Source organism: Staurois parvus, unplaced genomic scaffold (assembly GCF_062004578.1).
Source record: "Staurois parvus isolate SC_StPar_1 unplaced genomic scaffold, SC_StPar_1.0 ptg002188l, whole genome shotgun sequence".
Taxonomy (NCBI): Eukaryota; Metazoa; Chordata; class Amphibia; order Anura; family Ranidae; genus Staurois; species Staurois parvus.
In genome coordinates, this window is record NW_028319984.1 from 40001 (window position 1) to 59655 (window position 19655).

At 45.8% G+C, this 19655-nt stretch overlaps 1 protein-coding gene across 1 annotated transcript in view; it reads left to right on the forward strand.

The window, feature by feature from the left end:
* The window catches only part of LOC149431654 (protein lifeguard 3-like), a 111618-nt gene that overhangs the window by 30284 nt on the left and 61679 nt on the right, over positions 1 to 19655 (forward strand). The window lies entirely within an intron of this gene.

Consider the following 19655-nt stretch of genomic DNA (forward strand, 5'->3'; position numbering starts at 1 on the left):
AAGAACACTCTCCAGGAGGTAGGTGTATGCGTGTCAAAGTCACCAATCAAGAGAAGACTTCACCAGAGTGAATACAGAGGGTTCACCACAAGATGGAAACCATTGGTGAGCCTCAAAAACAGGAAGGCCAGATTAGAGTTTGCCAAACGACATGTAAAAAAGCCTTCACAGTTCTGGAACAACATCCTATGGACAGATGAGACCGAGATCAACTTGTACCAGAGTGATGGGAAGAGAAGAGTATGGAGAAGGAAAGGAACTGCTCATGATCCTAAGCATACCACCTCATCAGTGAAGCATGGTGGTGGTAGTGTCATGGCGTGGGCATGTATGGCTGCCAATGGAACTGGTTCTCTTGTATTTATTGATGATGTGACTGCTGACAAAAGCAGCCGGGTGAATTCTGAAGTGTTTCGGGAATATTATCTGCTCATATTCAGCCAAATGCTTCACAACTCATTGGACGCTTCACAGTGCAGATGGACAATGACCCAAAGCAGACTGCAAAAGCAACCAAAGAGTTTTTTAAGGGAAAGAAGTGGAATGTTCTGCAATGGCCAAGTCCATCACCTGACCTGAATCCGATTGAGCATGCATTTCACTTACTGAAGACAAAACTGAAGGGAAAATGCCCCAAGAACAAGCAGGAACTGAAGACAGTTGCAGTAGAGGCCTGGCAGAGCATCACCAGGGATGAAACCCAGCGTCTGGTGATGTCTATGCGTTCCAGACTTCAGGCTGTAATTGACTGCAAAGGATTTGCAACCAAGTATTAAAAAGTGAAAGTTTGATTTATGATTATTATTCTGTCCCATTACTTTTGGTCCCTTAACAAGTGGGAGACACATGTGTAAACTGTTGTAATTCCTACACCGTTCACCTGATTTGGATGTAAATACCCTCAAATTAAAGCTGACAGTCTGCAGTTAAAGCACATCTTGTTAGTTTCATTTCAAATCCATTGTGGTGGTGTATAGAGCCAAAAATTTTAGAATTGTGTAGATGTCCCAATATTTATGGACCTGACTGTATATATATATATATATATATATATTTGTGTTCAAAATAATAGCAGTGTGTTGAAAAAAGTGAATAAAGCTGAAAATCCTTCTAGTAGCTTTTATTTCCATCCACACAAATGCATTTGGAACACGACACATTCTATTCCAAATCAAAACATGAAGAAAAATACATCAAATTTGTGTTGTTCCTCTAAAAAAAAATTGAAGAAAAGTGAATATTAGACGGTTCAAAAAAATCGCAGTGTTTGTATTCTTCTTTACAAACTCAAACATTCACTATATAAACTGAGAAATGTTTGAAGATGTTGCTTTCCTTTGAATGACTTCATGAATATTTGGTTGTAGTCGCACTGTTTCTGAGAACTGCTGTACATCTGTGTTGCATGGAGTCACCCAACTTCTGGCCCCTGTGATCAGGTATTCCAGCCCAGGATGATTGGACCACATTCCACAATTCTTCTCGATTTCTTGGTTTTGCCTCAGAAACAGCATTTTTGATGTCACCCCACAAGTTTTCTATTGGATTAAGATCCGGGGATTGGGTTGGCCACTCCATAACGTCAATCTTGTTGGTCTGGAACCAAGATGTTGCACGTTTACTGGTGTGTTTGGGGTCATTGTCTTGTTGGAACACCCATTTCAAGGGCATTTCCTCTTCAGCATAAGGCAGCATGACCTCTTCAAGTATTCTGATGTATTCAAACTGATCCACGATCCCTGGTATGCGATAAATAGGCCCAACACCGTAGTATGAGAAACATCCCCATATCATGATGCTTGCACCACCATGCTTCACTGTCTTCACAGTGTACTATGGCTTGAATTCAGTGTTTGGGGGTCGTCTGACAAACTGTCTCCGCCCACTAGACCCAAAAAGAACAATCTTACTTTCATCAGTCCACAAAATGTTGCGCCATTTCTCTTTAGGCCAGTCAATGTGCTCTTTGGCAGATTGTAACCTCTTCAGCACATGTCTTTTTTCCAACAGTGGGACTTTGCGGGGACTTCTTGCAGATAGCTTGGCTTCACATAGGTGTCTTCTAATTGTAACAGTCCTCACAGGGAACGTCACACCTTCTTTCATCTTCCTGGAGCTGATTGTTGGCTGAGTCCGCGCCATTTTGGCTATTCTTCTATCCATTCGAATGGTAATTTTTCGCTTTCTTCCACGTCTTTCAGGTTTTGGTTGCCATTTTAAAGCATTTGCGATCATTTTAGCTGAGCAGCCGATCATTTTCTGCACTTCTTTATATGTATTCCCCTCTCCAATCAACTTTTTAATCAAGGTACGCTGTTCTTCTGAACAATGTCTGGAACGACCCATTTTCCTCAGAATTTCAGAGAGAAATGCACTGTAACCAGCATGTCCAACATTTGCTGCCTTCCTTCTTTAAATAAGGGCAATAATTGCCACCTGTTTTTCAAAGAATGAATGACGTCACTAATAGAACTCCACACTGCTATTATTTTGAACACGCCCCTTTCAATAAGTGATTCAATTACACAGAATCAGCAGCATGCATGTCATAACTGTTGGGTCTGTTGGATTTCTATTACTCTACTACACCTGCTAGTAAATTATTTGCCATGTAGAAATATAATTTCTTCCAAAAACAGTGATTGATCCGGTTAGTGATGTCTGACTGCTATTATGTTGAACACAACTGTATGTGAGAGATAGGAATCGATGTACCAGCAGCCTGAATGCGCTTGTTACTGGGTCAGGTTAATTACGCAATTAACCCTTCACACTGCCACCACCTCCTTTTTGTACAGAGAAAGAGGAAACGTGGCAATACCAGCAATAAAACTATGATGGTTGAGATAATCGTCTGTATAACAAGGTCACCGCATACTGGTTATACAGAGGGTTAAACAAACACAGTAGCGCTTTTTTAGAGGCAGGAATGAAGAAATTGCAATAAAGAGCTATAGAAACAGTTCAACACTTTCAGAAGGAAAGATTTATTACTAAAAGGTCAAAAGGGTGCAATAAAAATATTTACAGAAAAAAGATGTAACCAATATATATATATATAAATATTATACAGAGAACAACAGCACAGCAAAGAGGTAACAGAAAGGAGGTTAAAGGGTTAAAGTACTTGCCAATCAGCCTTGGGATTGCAGATCAAGTTTCAGAGCAAAAGGGCACCTCTCCCAAGTTGGTTCTTATGTTAAAAGGGAGAATTCTTCAACTTCTTCTCTTAGGCCTGTCTCTAAAGCCAAGGACCAATGCCTCTTTTAGGGAGGGATCGTCTGGGCGGATACCTAAACTAGAGCCAAAATCTCTCATAGTTCATATTTTGCTCATAACTTTTCCCTATGCATAAGTGACATTCCACTCGCAGGTAGATTACTATGCAGACGCTTCTGAGGAACGGTTAGGTATGAAATATAACATACAAACTTGCATGGTTCCAGAGATATAATTCTCTGCTTTCCTAGGTCTTCCAGTCAGGGAGTGTGACCTATCAAACAATTTATCTTCTCCAAGCCGAAGATATGCCTGGTTTTTATGTAAGTCTCTCATATTCCAAGATATGAGACACAGGGAAAAAAATGGATTTTAAAAGTGTTATCTAGTCTCCTACTCCTTCGGAATGTGTTTGAACTCAGGGGAAGGCTTGGGTTATCTTTTACAATGTGGAAGATTGCACAGGTTCTTTGGACAGCGAGGCCCCAGCTCCCTTGTGGGTTTTATAGCTCGGGGCTTCCTGCTGTGCTCTGGCCTCCTGTGACACTGCCAACACACAGGCCATGTGTCACTGTGGCTGAACAGAGAGGAAGAATGAGGGGGATATGTTTGTACAAGATGAAGGATCCTTTGCCAAGATGGAGATTGGAGCCAAAATAGTTGAACTGCGTCCATCTCTGTGGGCATGATTGCTACACCCTCATGCATCTCAGCCCGCAGCACGATTGCGAGTACAGGAACAGCAGGGAATTTGCATGGTCAAAAAAATTGCGGTTTCCCTGCAGCTGCATTATCAAAATGGTGAATGCACTTTGTTGGTGCGGAAACGCAGGCACAGCAGCCCATTCGAATGAATGGGCTGCCATGCCCAAGCAAACATGGACTGCACATTTGAGTTTTACCGGTGTTGTGTTTAGCCTATTTCAGATACTCGCCTACCCCGCAGATCCAACGCCGTCCAGCTAGAATCCTCTTCTCTACTGGCTGCACTCAGTCCTGCGCCATGTTTTGCTGTGAGATCATTGATGGGCTGCAGGCTGTTCTGGATTCTTTAGAAAAAATAAAAGGGGGGATTAAAAAGAAGACAAAAAACGCTGTCCATGCACTGGACTGTAGGAGGGATGGAGAGGAGGGATCATGCTGCAGAGGGTGAAGGTCTGCTTTATGGCCCCCTGCACACAGGGCTATCTAAGTGCAGTGTGCCCCTCCCGGCATTTTAGTGTGCTTGGGGGGGGGGGGGGGGGACAGATGCAGCGGCCAGCCCCTTTTCTGGACAGGGCTAGTAGCAGTACCAAGTAGTACTCATGTTTGGGGTTTTGTGCATTTGTGTGTGTGTGTGTGTGTGTGTGTGTGTGTGTGTGTGTGTGTGTGAGAATCCCTGGTTGTCACCAGCACTAGTGTCTCCCAGTGGACTCAGGTTTGTGCTCCACATCTGCCAAGTTGAATATATATTGGTCGATGGCCCTTATGAAGGATAATATGAAGAGGTAGATTTTATCATGACACCAAATCCCAACACTTCCATGTATATTGGTCTATGACCCTTATGAAGGATCCTATGAAGAAGAGGCAGTTCGTAGGGTGATGGTGATGATTCCAAATCCCAACACTTCCATGTATATTGGTCTTCGACCCTTATGAAGGATCCTATGAAGAAGAGGCAGTTCGTAGGGTGATGATGATGACTCCAAGTTCCAACATTTCCATGTATATTGGTCTATGACCCTTATGAAGGATCCTATGAAGAAGAGGCAGTTCGTAGGGTGATGATGATGACTCCAAATCCCAACACTTCCATGTATACTGGTCTGCAACCCTATTGAAGGATCCTATGAAGAAGAGGCAGTTCGTAGGGTGATGATGATGACGTCAAATCCCAACACTTCCATTTCTTAGATTGTAAGCTGCAAGGATCAGGTCCCTTCTATCCCTCTTGTAATGAACTGTATTGTTGCTGTATTGTCTCCCGTTATATTGTAAAGCGCTGAGCAAATTTTTGGCTCTATATAAATCCTGTATAATAACAATGTATATTGGTCTACGACCCTTATGAAGGATCCTATGAAGAAGAGGCAGTTCGTAGGGTAATGATGATGACGCCAAATCCCAACACTTCCATGTATATTGGTCTATAACCGTTATGTAGGATCCTATGAAGAAGAGGCAGTTTGTAAGGTAATGATGATGACGCCAAATCCCAACACTTCCATGTATATTGGTCTACGACCGTTATGTAGGATCCTATGAAGAAGAGGCAGTTCGTAGGGTGATGATGATGCCAAATCCCAACACTTCCATGTATATTGGTCTACGACCCTTATGGAGGATCCTATGAAGAAGAGGCAGTTTGTAGGGTGATGATGACGCCAAATCCCAACACATCCATGTATATTGGTCTATAACCGTTATGAAGGAACCTATGAAGAAGAGGCAGTTTGTAGGGTAATGATGCCAAACAGTCCCATATAATGTAGAGATTTACATGACCCGCTATGGAATCCTGTCTCGTTATACAAGATTTTGGGGATATTTTCACTTAGGACACTTAGGTGAGATTGATCAATATTTTTCTTCTGGGAAGTGCTTACCTTGGAGTTATATGCTATGAAACTTTGGTTACCCTGTGGGCTTGTTCACACTAGCCTGTCCACAGCTCCCTCCTTAGGTGCACAGGTAGTGGTCGGGGAAGTGCGCGTCAGGGAATGATACACTTTGTAGTTTATAGAGGGCATAGCAGATGCCGAGCGTGACCCATTCAAGTTGTGACGGGATTGAAGGGGTTAAAGCAGGCAGTGGGGAGGAGATACAAGACCTTCTCACTGCCAGTCAAATGCTCTGTGAATAGTCATCTGAATGCGTATCGCTCTACAGAGATCAAAACGTGTTAACAAGCCCTTCCGGTCATTCTTCATTATATGGGATCGTTCCCCTGTACACTATTACCAGTAAAACTGGTCTGATTACACGTTCCAACAGAACAGGGTGGTGTTGGTTATGCAAAGTGTTTCAGTTGTGCGTTATCATCACTGTTTCAATTGCCTAATCGATTCTATTTACTATACAAACAGTGGCATTTCACATCTGTCAGCAATACTAGGAGACGTTATCCCAGAACCTACTTTTGTAGTTATTGGGATCCATTCTTTCATGGGGGTCCAAGTATAAAAAAAAAAAATAGTTGGATGAATGTCACAAGTATTCCCCTACCCCTGACGAATGCTAGCATATTTTGCCTAATAGGTTGATTTCCAATTATCTGCAGCTCCATCTAGTGGCCATAATGCTGTATTTGCCGGATTGAGGTATTTCACAAAATGATGGATATTATGGCCACTAGATGGAGATGACAAATTTAGGCATTTTGAGCAGGGTATGGCCAGAATATGTGAGGGCTGGGCAAATGCTTGTATGTGAACGCATGGCTCAAATGTTCATCTCACCTGAGGGATTTTTTTTATATGGTTATGAACATCTGATAAAGCCAAAACGTTTTGGGGGAAAAAGTCTCCCCCTTCTTTAAGGCTGTTAACTAAATCATTACAAAATGCACTAGGGGACCTGTGTTATGCAGGCCATAGATGGGGAGAAAAACGGCAGATTTTTCTTTTAAAAAACAAAAAATCGGTCGTTCAAGTGGCCGACGTTACCATCAATGGTAAAAAAAATCGGCCGATTTTCATCCCGTCTAGAGCCGGCAAAAAGTGTCCCTGCAGAGAGCTCTGCTATTTCTTTGACAGTTCTCTGACAGTTCCTTGACATTTACAGAGGTTGCAACAATGTATCTATTTGTTTCCATTTAGGATACAGATGTTTTTATTCAGAAACAAATAGATACAATGTTGCAACCGCTGTAAATGTCAAGGAACTGTCAGAGAACTGTCAGAAATAGCGGAGCTCTCTGCAGAGACACTTTTTGCTGGACTGGAATTCCTCTTATTTTCATCCTACTTCTTCTTCTTCATCCTCATCCTCATCCTCTTCTTCTTCATCCTTATCCTCTTCTTCTTCATCCTTATCCTCTTCTTCTTCATCATCCTCTTCTTCTTCTTCTTCATCCTCTTCTTCCTCATCCTCTTCTTCATCCTCATCCTCTTCTTCTTCTTCATCCTCATCCTCTTCTTTCCTCTTCTTCTTCATCCTCTTCTTCTTCTTCTTCACCCTCTTCTTCTTCTTCTTCTTCTTCATCCTCAACCTCTTCTTCATCCTCATCCTCATCCTCTTCTTCATTCTCATCCTCTTCTTCTTCATCATCATCCTCCTCCTCTTCTTCTTCTTCCTCATCCTCATCCTCTTCTTCTTCTTCATCCTCATCCTCTTCTTCTTCATCCTCTTCTTCTTCCTCATCCTCATCCTCTTCTTCTTCTTCTTCATCCTCTTCTTCTTCCTCTTCTTCTTCCTCTTCTTCATCCTCTTCCTCTTCTTCTTTTTCTTCTTTTTGTCTTCCTCTTGCAGGTCACTGCTAATGCGCAGATTTTTTATCGGTAAAAAATCGGCCGATTTGCCCACTAATTGCCGCGAAAATCGGCCGATCGGCAAAATCGGCCGATTTTTTTCCAACTTTACCGAAAAAAAAAAACGGCCAAAATACCGAAAAACGGCCGACCAAATCGCCCACTAACGATCCGAAAATCGGCCGATTTTATTTTCGGCCGAAAAATCGGCCAATTTTCGACCCATTTATGGCCTGCATTAGGGCTTAATGAAGACAGGTCTCTTGACTTCACAAAAGGCTTCCAGCTGAGCAAACAAAAGGCAAATGATTGTGAAATACATACAACGTTTTTATATACACTGTTTTGCCAAAAGTATTGGCCCAGCCCTCCAAATCATTATAGTCAGGTGTACCAATCACCTCCATGGCCGCAGGTGTATAAAAATCAAGCACCTAGGCATGCATTCTTCTTCAGGGAATCCTACCCCACCTCCACCTAAGAACTGTACTTGAAACCCCTACACCAGATCATACCCCACAGCTATCACCTTTTGTATCACCTCCCTCTTCCTTTAGATTGTAAGCTCCACGAGCCGGGCCCTCCTATTCCTTCTGTACTGAAATGTAATGTAATTGTACTGTCTCCCTTATATTGTAAAGCGCTGAGCAAACTGTTGGCGCTATATAAATCCTGTATAATAATAATGCAGACGGCTTCTACAAACATTTGTGAAAGAATGGGTCGCTCTCAGGAGCTCAGTGACTCCAAGCGTGGTCCCGTGATAGGTGGCCACCTGTGCAATAAGTCCATCCGTGACATTTCCTGGCTACTAAATATTCCACGCTCAACTGTTAGTGGGATTATAACAAAGCTGAAGCAAATGGGAACAACAGCAACTCCACCAAGTGGTAGGCCACGTAAAATGACAGAGAGGGGTTAGCGCACAATGCACTCAATACCTAAAGACCTCCAAACTTGGTGTGGCCTTCAGATGAGCCCAACAACAGTGTGTAGAGAGCTTCATGGAATGGGTTTCCATGGCCGAGCAGCTGCATCCAAGCCTTACATCACCAAGTGCAATGCAAAGCAGCGGATGCTGTGGTGTAAAGCACGCCGCCACTGGACTCTAGAGCAGTGGAGACGTGTTCTCTGGAGTGACCAATCACACTTCTCTGGCAATCCATTGGACGTGTCTGGGTTTGGCGGTGGCCAGGAGAACGGTACTTGCCTGACTGCATTGTGCCAAGTGTAAAGTTTGGTGGAGGGGAGATTATGGTGTGGAGTTGTTTTTCAGGGGTTGGACTTGGCCCCCTATTTCCAGTGAAGGGAAGTCTTAAGGCATCAGCATACCAAGACATTTTGGACAATTTCATGCTCCCAACTTTGTGGGAAGAGTTTGGGGATGGCCCCTTCCTGTTCCAACATGACTGCCCACCAGTGCAAAAAGCAAGGTCCATAGAGACATGGAGGAGCCAGTTTGGGGTGGAGGAACTTGACTGACCTGCACAGAGTCCTGACCTCAACCCCATAGAACACCTTTGGGATGAATTAGAGCGGAGACTGTGAGCCAGGCCTCCTCCCCCGACATCAGTGCCTGACCTGACAAATGTGCTTCTGGAAGAATGGTCCAACCTTCCCATAGACACCCTCCTAAACCTTGTGGACGGCCTTCCCAGAAGAGTTGAAGCTGTTATAGCTGCAAAGGGCGGGGCCAACTCAATATTGAACCCTACGGACTAAGACTGGGGGGCCATTAAAGTTCATCTGCGTGGAAAGGCCGGCTGACCAATACTTTTGGCAATTTAGTATATATAAACCTCTGTTGTGTTAGGTTCTACCAAAGACTCTACACCGTGAGCTACTTTATTAAAGAGTGTGGCTTTGTGTCGCGGAATACATTTAAATCATAAAACATGTCTATACAATGACAAACTTTGATTTGGTATCTCCCTCTGTCCTCCCCTCCTGATTTGAGCTAGTTTGTCAGTCCTAGGTAAACTCTCCCTTTTTCTTTCATCTTTCGTTAGCCAGTTTTAGTTCTTTGCAGAGACAGTTCCCAGGAAAGTTGTCTTTGTACAATACAGTAGACTAGAAAAACATCCTCTGTACTGCAATTATCTGAAGTTGGATCTGCGTTGGATTAAACTTATGTGTCTTATTGAAGAGTTAAGCCTAGTACACACCGTCAGAAAATCGTACAAAAAACACCACTTTCGAAGCGATCGTACGATAATCCGATTTAGTGCACAGCTTTCGTTTGAAATTATTCGAAGGGACAAGCATGAACATTTTTCTCGTACGATACCAAATCGTACGATTTTCGTTTAATCAGTAGTTTTCCTCTGAAAATACAATACATATACAACACTTTCAAATTTTTATTCTGTCGTACAAGAGTTTTCACCTGAAATTCTCATCGTGTGTACAGGGACTTAAGCTGCCTGTGGATGGTGCCAAGTCAGCAAGTGGCCATACTGTCTGGACAGACTGGGTCTATGAAGGGAAATCAATGCATAAAGTTGGATTTGAAACAAAATGGTGTTGTTTTTTTTTACTAAAGTCTTCCTTAAGAACAAGAAAGGAAAAACATTTGTTTATGAAAACGTATTCTCCTTAAGGCACCTTCTGGCATGTTGTGCTTTCACAATGAGCCAACAACGCTTGTGCCTAAACATCTTAGCAGCATGTGACCGCATGAATGCATCATAGATCCTGATGTCACCAGTAACCACTGAACAGAATTGATGGCTGCTTCCCTGTTAGATGTTGGAAGCAGAGGTAGAAAGAAAATGATTGGCTGTTCTTTTAATGCACATTCATAAAATCTATATTTTATAATTATTTCTGTTTCCAGATCTCCTTAAAAATAGAAGCCAAAGTTCAGCCAGACTTACCACCCCTTTAACGCAGCTAAGCCCTGGGTACCATTATGATTGGATGGAGGATCCTTCTGCTCTCTCTGTCCTTGATGGACAGCTGCCATATGAAGGGAGGAGAGGAGGCACTGGATTGGCCACATCTCACTGCCCGGACTGTGGGTTTGACCACTGGTGGTAGAGAATGCAGGAGGGGTGGATCTTTTTGGATGCATACAGGGAAGTGCCTGGTACAAAATGTCATCTCACTTAAAGGACTTTCTGAAACATTTAATGGTTAAGAGCATCAGATTCAGCCAACCCCCCCTCCTTTCTTCAGGGTTTGATCAGCCTGTGTTATTAACATCTTAACAGAATGCAGTGAGGGACCTGTTTTTAAAGTGTGACTAAACCCCGGACCCTGCATTCACTATATCCGCTCTCCCAGGACCCAGCATTCACTATATCTGCTCTCCCCGGACCCTGCATTCACTATATCTGGTCTCCCCGGACCCTGCATTCACTATATCTGGTCTCCCCGGACCCTGCATTCACTATATCTGGTCTCCCCGGACCCTGCATTCACTATATCCGGTCTCCATGGACCCTGCATTCACTATATCTGGTCTCCCCAGACCCTGCATTCACTATATCCGGTCTCCCCGGACCCTGCATTCACTATATCCGGTCTCCCCGGACCCTGCATTCACTATATCCGCTCTCCCCGGACCCTGCATTCACTATATCCGCTCTCCCAGGACCCGGCATTCACTATATCCGCTCTCCCCGGATCCTGCATTCACTATATCCGGTTTCCCCGGACCCTGCATTCACTATATCCGCTCTCCTCAGACCCTGCATTCACCATATCCGGTCTCCCTGGACCCTGCATTCACTATATCCGCTCTCCCTGGACCCTGCATTCACTATATCTGCTCTCCCTGGTCCCTGCATTCACTATATCTGCTCTCCCTGGACCCTGCATTCACTATATCTGGTCTCCCCGGACCCTGCATTCACTATATCCGCTCTCCCCGGACCCTGCATTCACTATATCCGCTCTCCCTGGACCCTGCATTCACTATATCCACTCTCCCAGGACCCGGCATTCACTATATCCGCTCTCCCCGGATCCTGCATTCACTATATCTGGTCTCCCCAGACCCCGCATTCACTATATCCGCTCTCCCCGGACCCTGCATTCACTATATCCGCTCTCCCCGGACCCTGCATTCACTATATCCGCTCTCCCCGGACCCCGCATTCACTATATCCGCTCTCCCTGGACCCTGCATTCACTATATCCGCTCTCCCCGGACCCTGCATTCACTATATCCGCTCTCCCTGGACCCTGCATTCACTATATCCGGTCTCCCTGGACCCTGCATTCACTATATCCGGTCTCCCTGGACCCTGCATTCACTATATCCGCTCTCCCCGGACCCTGCATTCACTATATCCGCTCTCCCCGGACCCTGCATTCTCTATATCCGCTCTCCCCGGACCCTGCATTCACTATATCCGCTCTCCCCGGACCCTGCATTCACTATATCCGCTCTCCCCGGACCCTGCATTCACTATATCCGCTCTCCCCGCCTGCATTCACTATATCCGCTCTCCCCGGACCCTGCATTCACTATATCCGCTCTCCCCGGACCCTGCATTCACTATATCCGCTCTCCCCGGACCCTGCATTCACTATATCCGCTCTTCCCGGACCCTGCATTCACTATATCCGCTCTCCCCGGACCCTGCATTCACTATATCCGCTCTCCCCGGACCCTGCATTCACTATATCCGCTCTCCCCGTACCCTGCATTCACTATATCCGCTCTCCCCGGACCCTGCATTCACTATATCCGGTCTCCCCGGACCCTGCATTCACTATATCCGCTCTCCCCGGACCCTGCATTCACTATATCCGCTCTCCCCGGACCCTGAATTCACTATATCCGCTCTCCCCGGACCCTGCATTCACTATATCCGCTCTCCCCGGACCCTGCATTCACTATATCCGCTCTCCCCGGACCCTGCATTCACTATAATTGGTCTCCCCGGACCCTGCATTCACTATATCAGGTCTCCCCGGACCCTGCATTCACTATATCTGGTCTCCCCGGACCCTGCATTCACTATATCCGGTCTCCCCGAACCCTGCATCCACTATATCCACTCTCCCAGGACCCGGCATTCACTATTTCCGCTCTCCCCGCACATCGCACCGCATTACATTATTTCCCGGCCTCGATGGCTAGGAATCTGTCAACGGGTACCCAGAAGTGACGTCCCCTCACTTCCAGGTCATGACAAGAAGGGGAGGGGAACGGACATGTCTGCTCTCCTCTCGTTATACCCGCATCCCGACATACCGCTGGCACCCACTGAACCAGTTCTGGGCCTGCAGATGGGCAAGTGGGGGGGGGGGGGGTCGGCGGCTGGCACTGTGGGCTGTTTGGAAGCAATCAGGTGGCAGTGCTGCCACCCAAATGCTTCCACCTGACAGGGCTAAAGGCAAAAACAAAAAACGACCTTAATTAGCTGATTAGAGTGGGACACTTTGAGCCGAGAATATTCCACCTTTTCACAATATTCTCATTTTCTGAGATTGTGGATTTGGGGTTTTCATGAGCTGTAAGCCATAATCCTCACAATGATGACAAATCACGGCTTGAACTATCTTGCTTTGCATGTAATGAGTCTATCTCATATATTAGTTTCACCTTTTAAGTTGCTGCACTGAAATAAATGAATTTTTGCACCATATTCTAATTTTTCGAGTTTCACCTGTACCTTTTGGGTCTGCTCTTTTCCAGCAATGTGAGGTCCAAGCTCCCTCCATCCGCTCTGTCCCTACCGATGCCTTTTTATTCCCTCTACTTCGGGGACAACTGTCTTCTTGCTTCTGTAATAGGTCAGGCACTGAAGATGTACCTCTCGCGCATGCTTTGTTTTTTATTTATTTATTTTTTTGGCTAGGGAAGAGGTCTCCAAACTTTCTAACAAAAGGACAATTTTCTGTCCTTCAGACTTTAGGTGGGGCAGAATGTTTCCAGTAGGAATAGACAATGTCTCAGGTGGTCAGTGGGAGTAAAAAATTACATATGTGTCTGTGGTCAGTAGCAGAGGGAAAAGTGTTCCATCATTGGTGTCAGTGGGAGGAATAGTGCCCCATCATTGGTGTCAGTGGGAGGAATAGTGCCCCATCATTTGTATCAGTGGGAGGAATAGTGCCCCATCATTGGTGTCAGTGGGAGGAATAGTGTCCCATCATTGGTATCAGTGGGAGGAATAGTGCCCCATCATTGGTGTCAGTGGGAGGAATAGTGCCCCATCATTGGTGTCAGTGGGAGGAATAGTGCCCCATCATTGGTGTCAGTGGGAGGAATAGTGCCTTATCATTGGTGTCAGTGGGAAGAATAGTGCCTCATCATTGGAGTCAGTGGGAAGAATAGTGCTTCATCATTGGTGTCAGTGGGAGTAATAGTGCACCATCATTGGTGTCAGTGGATGGAACAGTGCGCAATCATTGGTGTCAGTGGATGGAATAGTGCGCAATCATTGGTGTCAGTGGATGGAATAGTGCGCCATCATTGGTGTTAGTTGGAGGAATAGTGCCCTATCATTGGTGTCAGTAGGAGGAATAGTGCCCTATCACTTGTGTCAGTGGGAGGAATAGTGCCCCATCATTGGTGTCAGTGGGAGGAATAGTGCCCCATCATTGGTGTCAGTAGGAGGAATAGTGCCTCATCATTGGTGTCAGTGGAGTGGAATAGTGCCCTACTGTTGGCATCAGTAGGAGGAACAGAGCTCTACTGTTGGTGTCAGTGGGAAGAATAGTGCCCCATCGTTGGTGTCAGTGGATGGAATAGTGTCCCATCATTGGTATCAGTGGGAGGAATAGTGCCCCATCATTGGTATCAGTGGGGGGAATAGTGCCCCATCATTGGTATCAGTGGGAGGAATAGTGCTCCATCATTGGTGTCAGTGGGAGGAATAGCGCTCCATCATTGGTGTCAGTGGGAGGAATAGTGCCCCATCGTTGGTGTCAGTGGATGGAATAGTGTCCCATCATTGGGGTCAGTGAGAGGAATAGTGCTCCATCATTGGTGTCAGTGGGAGGAATAGTGCCCCATCGTTGGTGTCAGTGGGAGGAATAGTGCCCCATCATTGGTGTCAGTGGGAGGAATAGTGCCCCATCGTTGGTGTCAGTGGGAGGAATAAGGCCCCATTGTCAGTATCAGTGGAAGGAATGGTGTCACATAGTTGATGTGAATAGGAGGAACAGTGCACCATGGTAAGCTAAAGGTAAGCAAAGGGCTGCATCTGACCCACAGGCTACAATTCAGAGATCACTGACTTAGGCTCGGTTCACACCTATGCAGTTTGCGTTTGACCCGTTCCTGCAGCACTTTTTGCGGTTTTGCCCATGCTTTTTTTACGTGTTTTTGATGCGTTTTGCATTTTCTTTTTTCTGCCAACTTGTTGCTGGGCAGATTAAGGTGCAAAACTCATCAAAAACGCACTGTATGCATTGCTGCAGTGTCTCCATTAAAGTCTATTGAACCAAAACGTAATGTTTTGCATTTAAAAAAAGTCCCTGACCATTTCCAAAAAATGCACTGGAAAAAATGTGAGCATGTCCCATAGGAAATCCTGATAAATGGACGTTTCTGCAAAATACCAAATGCGAAGGTGTGAACCTAGACTTAGGGAATGGTGAGAAACGCTGTAGGTGTTTCACAAAAGCAGGTGTCCCCGTGTAAAGAGTTTTTTCTCACTTCCTGTTCACTTACACGGAGCCCTCCATTGTCTTCCAGCAAACACCACATTAAAAATGAAATGATGTGAGGAAGAAGCGCTATTCTCCGGTGATTTCTCTGAGGATAACAGAGGCTGTGCAGCCATCTGCTGCCTGTTGTTGGATGAAGATGGTGCAGGCAGTGTGTGCTCTCAGTTGGGATTCACATGGTAGAGGAGTTTGCTGTAATCTGCTCACATGATCACGGCTGAGAATACAGACGGCTTTGTGTACAGATACTCCCGGAACCGGCTAATTAACCCGTTAGACATGGTTTATTTAAAGGGACCGTCAGAGTGCAAACAACCTCCAGAGCCGTCTCACAGGCCCAATGCAAGTTGTGCAAGATTGCTGGCATCAAAGCTAAATGGCCTTCGGTGCAAGGAGAGCTGCACTCTAATAATGCAGTCGCTGTCCAAATCTTGTAGACTTCACCTTCTTACTAGCCATTCCATATCTGCCATCCTTCCACTGACCTCCACTCAGTGTCCTCCATTCCTCTCTGCCAATCCCTCCACTGGCCTCCACTCAGTGTCCTCCATTCCTCTCTGCCAATCCCTCCACTGGCCTCCACTCAGTGTCCTCCATTCCTCTCTGCCAATCCCTCCACTGGCCTCCACTCAGTGTCCTCCATTCCTCTCTGCCAATCCCTCCACTCAGTGTCCTCCATTCCTCTCTGCCAATCCCTCCACTCAGTGTCCTCCATTCCTCTCTGCCAATCCCTCCACTCAGTGTCCTCCATTCCTCTCTGCCAATCACTCCGCTGGCCTCCACTCAGTGTCCTCCATTCCTATCTGCCAATCCCTCCTCTCAGTGTCCTCATCCCTCTCTGTCAAACCCTCCGCTGGCCTCCACTCAGTGTCCTCCACCCCTCTCTGCTAATCCCTCCACTGGCCTCCATTCAGTGTCCTCCACCCCTCTCTGCCATTCCCTCCACAGGCCTCCACACAGTGTCCACCCCTCTCTGCCAATCCCTCCACTGGCCTCCACTCAGTGTCCTCCACCCCTCTCTGCCAATCCCCCCACTGGCCTCCACTCAGTGTCCTCCATTCCTCTCTGCCAATCCCTCCACTGGCCTCCACTTGGTGTCCTCCACCCCTCTCTGCCAATCCCTCCACTGACCTCCACTCAGTGTCCTCCATTCCTCTCTGCCAATCCCTCCACTGGCCTCCACTTGGTGTCCTCCACCCCTCTCTGCCAATCCCTCCACTGACTTCCCATTGCCTAACGGATAAAATTCAAACCATTAACAATAACATATAAAACCATTTATAACTCTGCCCCTAATTACATCACCAATCTTGTCTCCAAATATCACCCAAACCGTACTCTCCACTCCTTGTACCACCTCCCGCTCTCTAGCTTCCTTGTCTCCTCCTCCTATGCTCATCCCCAGGACTTCTCCAGAGCTTCCCCCATCCTCTGGAACTCTCTACCCCAATCTATCAGACTATCGCCTACTCTGCTCACTCTGCTTTTAGGCGATCTCTGAAAACCTCTCTCTTCAGGGAAGCCTATCCTGCCCTCAGGTAATAATGGAATCTTCTATTCCTCCTACCAGTGGATTTGTGTAACTAAAAGGCCGGTTTGTTCCACCCGCTGGCTTGTATACAAGTTTTGGACAATTTTTAGACATTTTGCCAAGGCACCCCTGAAGAAACCTCAAGGCACCTCGGGGTGCCTGGGCACCCTGGTTGGAAAAGGCTGAGATAGACTCTTGCAGCCCGTGCTCACTCTTTCATAGTCTGTATGCCATGCACGGATTGATTTCACTCCATAGGGCCATATCATGAGAAACTATCATTCCATATGTTGGCAGCTTTGTGTGCTCCCTTCCCCCGCTCTACATACCATTGCCGATAAGAGAAGGATGTTGGCCGGATGCTCTAACACGCACCTGCCCTGAGGCTGCGCACCACTCCAGCGGTTTGTGGAATGTCCCAGAAACCAGGACTCCTCTAATCTGCTCACAAAGAACTGCGGCCTGTGCAAGATGCTACTGGGCAAGTGTCTAATCTGGTGGTCTTCATATTCTGTACAGCAAGTGGGAGGCTAAAAAAACCCAGAAAGGTTTTTATAGGAAATTGCATAATAGATATGTGATGATCCTGCTACAAGATTACATTAGATCAGTGTTTCTCAACTCCAGTCCTCATGGACCCCCAACAGGTCATGTTTTCAGGATTTCCCTCAGATGAAACAGCTAAGGCAGTGAAACTGAGCAAATCACCTGTGCAAAATAATGGAAATCCTGAAAACATGACCTGTTGGGGGTCCATGAGGACTGGAGTTGAGAAACACTGCATTAGATCAAGGGGGTCAAACTGGTGGCGCTCCATCTGTTGCAAAACTACAAGTCCCATCATGCCTCTGCCTTTGGGAGCCATGCTTGTAACTGTCTATCTTGAATGCCTCATGGAACTTGTAGTTTGGCAACAGCTGGAGGGCCGCCAGTTTGACACCTGTGGATTAGATGAATGCTGTCCAATGACCGCCATGATATTTATGGAGCAGGCACTCATTTTATTCACTGCTTAGAATGTACATTTGCCCATTTTGTGTTCCTTTAAAAACCCTGCAAATACAGAAAAAGAACTGTTGATCTGCTAGAAATCCATGAAGCTCCTAAGTTTCAGGTTTAAGATGACAACTCCATACTTCTGCTGCACTGAAATCCCATCCAGAGTTGTCAGCCCTGTCTGTAGGCAGATGCAGTTCCCCCCTCTGTTCCATGGATGGCACTGTGCCATTATTACAGATGGAGTGGGTCAGTATCTCAGAGAAGCCAGCTGTCTTATTGGATGCTGCAACCTCAAGATCTCTGGTGGCCATCTTAGTGTTCATTCCATAGGGCCATATCATGAGAAACTATATTTCCACATGTGGCCAGCTTTGTGTGCTCCCTTCCCCCGCTCTGCATACCATTGCCCATAAGAGAAGGATGTTGGCTGAATGCTCCAACATGCACCTTCCTTGAAATACCCTGCAAATACAGAAGAATAACTGTTGATCTGCTAGAAATCCAGGGAGCTCCTAAGTTCCTGTTTTTAAGATGACAACTCTATACTTCTGCTGCACTGAAATCCCATCCAGAGTTGTCAGCCCTGTCTGTAGGCAGGTGCAGTTCCCCCCTCTGTTCCATAGATGGCACTGTGCCATTATTACAGATGGAGTGGGTGAGTATCTTAGAGAAGCCAGCTGTCTTATTGGAGGATGCTGCAACCTCAAGATCTCTGGCGGCCATCTTTGTGTGGGACCTTCTATAATAGGGTACCCGCATCCTTGTTCAAGCACTGGGGCGAGTGGTAGATCAGAGGAAAAGTGCATAACTCTGAGGATCATGACAGGTAGGGTCAGTTCACGGACGAAGCCTGTCTTGAGGGAACACCCTGGTATCCAGACCAGAAATGTGGAGTTCTTCCAAGAAGCATTATAGTGCCGTCACCGGTATACCGCAGATTTGAAATGGAAACCTATAACCTATAAACACAGTAAGGTACAAAAGTGAAATAAGATGATGATTCCTACTTAGGCTGCTTTATAGAATAGCATAGAATTGAATAAAATAGAATAGAAAAGAATAGAATGTGAAAAAGTAGAAAAGAATAGAGGAGAATTGAGTAAAAAAAAAAAAAAGAATAGAGTAGAAAAGAATAGAGTATAGAAGAGGAGAGTATAGAAGAGGAGAGTATAGAAGAGGAGAGTATAGAAGAGGAGAGTATAGAAGAGGAGAGTATAGAAGAGGAGAGTATAGAAGAGGAGAGTATAGAAGAGGAGAGTATAGAAGAGGAGAGTATAGAAGAGGAGAGTATAGAAGAGGAGAGTATAGAAGAGTAGAGGGGAGGATAGAATAGAAGAGTAGAGGAGAGGATAGAATAGAAGAGTAGAGGAGAGGATAGAAGAGTAGAAGAAGAGAGGAGAGGATAAAAGAGTAGAAGAAGAGAGGGGAGAAGAGGAGAGGATAAAAGAGGATAGAAGAGGAGAGGGTAAAAGAGGATAGAAGAGGAGAGGGTAAAAGAGTAGAAAATAGAATAAAATAGAATGAATATAGCCATCTATATTCTATAAGCAATGTCTCTTCTGCATTACAATGGCCCTACCTGCCTGCTCGCTGTCTTCCTTGGCGCTGTAAACTGAGCTGCTCAGCGTTCAGTGCCGGGCCGGTGTCTGAGTGCCAGGATGACTATCCAACGAAGAGGCCCGAAGACCGATACTCAGGAAGATGCTGACGCCAGCGAGGGACCATTGGACAGGTAAGTATTCACCCTTTAGTTCCGCTTTAATATCCGCATGCCACATCTATGCATCCATGATCCGCAGAGATTTCTGTGCTGAGATCATGCTCACTGT